Source organism: Otolemur garnettii, unplaced genomic scaffold (genome assembly GCF_000181295.1).
Source record: "Otolemur garnettii isolate 467f Iridium unplaced genomic scaffold, OtoGar3 scaffold00224, whole genome shotgun sequence".
NCBI lineage: Eukaryota > Metazoa > Chordata > Mammalia > Primates > Galagidae > Otolemur > Otolemur garnettii.
The window spans coordinates 559,635-562,954 of NW_003852619.1; the positions used below are offsets into that span (position 1 = coordinate 559,635).

At 40.8% G+C, this 3,320-nt stretch overlaps 1 pseudogene; it reads right to left on the reverse strand.

The window, feature by feature from the left end:
• The window catches only part of LOC100952152, a 50,390-nt pseudogene extending 47,734 nt beyond the window's left edge, over positions 1–2,656 (reverse strand).
• Positions 2,657–3,320: the final 664 nt, after the last annotated feature.

Below are 3,320 nucleotides of genomic sequence, written 5' to 3' on the forward strand. Positions count from 1 at the left end.
AAAAAAATTCCTAGGGAGGGGAGTTTGGTAAAAGACTAGATTCTCTGCAGTTAAGTGGGATGAATGTTCAGAGTTCGCACGCCTATGAAATCAGAGATATATAGGTTGTAAGTGTACTGACCTCAGTGAAGAAAGGATGTGCAGAGCAGAAGGGACTTTTTAGTATCTGTGGCTCTCGATTGCATCTTAATACCTACAACACAGAGTCTGGTGCATAGAAATATTTAAAAAAAAAACACTGTTGAATGAGCAGTGAGGTGACTTCTGGGGAACTGGATTGACTCTGGGTATACTGGCAAAAGAAGGCGGCTCCTGGGACCATAAACCTCAACAGATCGGACAATAGTAAGCTCGCTAAGTTGCTGCTACCCCAAAAGCGTTCTTGGAAAACATGCAGCCAGGATCCTGAAGAGCCTCCAGTCTGGCCTTTCCTGTTTGAAACTTCTCTAAAAGCATCTTTGGGCAGAAATAACACCCTTTCCTCTTATCTGAAAGGTAAAGTAACTTTCTGCATTTTCATACACAGTTAAAACACTGAATCTTAGTTTATCTTCCTTTCTGTATCCTGCCTACAGTCACTGTGTAACATTTTGTAAATATCATTCTGAAACAACCTGCCTTAGTGCGCATCTCTTGTGGTATTTGACACTCAAGTTTTCAGTTGGCCACCTTCTTCACTTCTAGCAACTTCATAGTAAACCACACCAAACTAGAAGAAAACAGTTATTCTGTCATCTCAGAAAGCAGGTCACTTGGGAGTCATTTAAAAAATAAGTGTAAAAAATTCAAACCTAAGATGAGCTGAAGAGTGAGTTGAGGACTAATCGCTGTTGCTATTATTGCTCTCTGCTCTAGGGAAGGAAAGGTCCCCAAATGATTTGAGAATCATTTTCATTCCACTTTGCAGAGCCAACTCATCTGGTCTGTGTGCTGAGTCCAAAAAACATTACTGCAGATTTTCCTCAAGGAACAAGCCAGGGAAAGGGAATTTGAAAAATCACAGTAGATTTTAGGTGAGAAGAACTTACAGGGAAGAACTCCCTCGAAAATAAATGTTATATGTGATGAAAGTAACGCTCTCCAGTCACTGCCTCTGTGTTTTCTCTCCATTATTAAATGGTAATAGAGGTCAAATGCCATTTGCTTCTCTGTTCATTCACTACCCATTTTTAGCACTCTTTCCTTCACTTCAGCCAGTAAGTTGCTGTACTTCAGTGGGGAGAATATGCAGGCAAGCAGGGGTGGGAACTGACATCATAGCACTTACTGGATGCTTTTACCAGGCCGTATCTACGTTGGTCCTGTGACCAATGCTAGGAACAAGCACTGTAGCCTGGGTCTGCTTGGATTGCTCTTCCCTGGGCTCTTGGCATATTTAACTCCTTGTTCTTCATGCCCCAGTCTGTATGTCGCTTCTTCAGAGGCTCACCCTGACCGTCCTAATGTAGTCACCATCTCCCCAGCCCAGTCACTCTCCGTATTGTATTCCTCTAATGTCTTTCATAGTAACTTAGCTAACTTACCTATCGATTTTGTTCACTTGCTTTTCCTTTCTTCCCTCTCTATTAGAATGTAACCTTGATGTAAGCAGGGGTCACGTCTGTCTTCTTCAGCTGTTGTATACATCCAAAGCTTAGTATGGTGCTTGGAGTATGCTTGGTGATCAGGAGCTTTTTGTTCAATAAATGAATGAGAAGGATGGAGAGCAATGTAGGGCTGCCAGAATGTCCCTCCTTCCTGGAATATACAGCCACAGAACAGAGTCTGCCAAAACTCGTCAAGTTCACTGACCTCCACTCACATCTGCTGATTCACGTGGGAACAAAAGCTACAATCAAAAGAGACTGAGCTGTCTCTTTAGTGACTCTAAAGTTGGATGTGAAACTCAAGGTAGCATTTTCATTTCTTTCATAGGGTGAAAGAATGACTTAGTCAGAGAATGGAAGATACAAGCAGTTAAGCAGACCACATTCATAATGTTGAGCAGTAGCTCATTTCTGGACTGTGCCTCATGGTCATAGAACAATGGGTTCTTGGTCAAAAATGAAACCTATCTCGTGAAGACAGAAAAATCAAGGAGACTCACAAACCTTGTCGAGTGTAGCTTTGGTTTACTTAAACAAAAACCAGATGACTAGTTAAATTTGAATTTTGAATATCAGATAAACAATCATTTTTTAGTATAATATATCTCATACAATATTTGGCATCCTGTATCTTATCTGGCAATATCAAGAGTGTTTTCATTCAATTCTCATTACTCTGTATTATTCGCAGGAACATTGTAAGAACTTTACCAAATGTTTTGCTCACTTCTAGACATAATTTGGGTTGGGCAACATTTCCATGTTGCCAACCGTGTTCCATGAAACCATAGGTGCCACAAGATGTGAATATACCTTGAGAGGTGGTCAGATATGCTTATGGCATTCACTTTTCTTTCTTAAATAGTCACAGTCTTCCTATTAGGATATTAAAGGTGCTGAGAAGTCCTACAGCAAAGACACACACACACACACACACACACACATTCTTCCCTAAAATTTGCTTCTGTTTTGAGGTTCCACATTCTCCAGCTGAATTAGCTCCCTCTGGGATTCTCGTCCTTACCTCGTGTGACCAGACTTTCTAACTGTGTTGGCTCTATCACCGGCATGGGTTCTGTTCTGGCTGGCTTTCACTATTCCCTCAAGGCAGAGAATATAGAAACTTGAGATTTGGGCCTTAAAGAAACATTTCGTCATCTCTTCCTGAGGGCCTCACCGTTTATTCTCAGGTGTTTGAGCAAGCCAGGGCTGTTGAGGAGCCTGCTGAGGTTCAGGGACCTTCTTGCACACGTGCCCAGCTTAGGAAAAACCCTGTAACGGGACTTGTTCATTGTTTTAGACATATTTTGTTGTCATGGTTTTTTAAAGTAGGGTACAACAGTCTTTGTGTGGGGGAAAAATTGCTATCATAGGAATTAATTTGGGCATAATTTTCTAGGTAGACTCCAAAATGCATCTTCTTCAAAGGTAAACTTAATGACATTTGTTTCATAAATATCATCATTCCTCACTGTCAGTCCTCTGTGAACACTCTAGCCTCTGACATTCAGTGAAGCAATAAAGAAATCAAACATGCCTACCTAACCTTTATGGAAATATTTTAAATTATGATTTAATTTTTAATCTTCCATGGCAGCAGTAAAATAAATGATATAAATCTCAACAGAACTAACTGTCTACTTTACAATAACACACAGGGTATGGCCTAAACAGGCAAGAATTCCTCTTGATCATAAACCATTGTGGCATGGATCTGGGCAAAGGGAGGGTGGT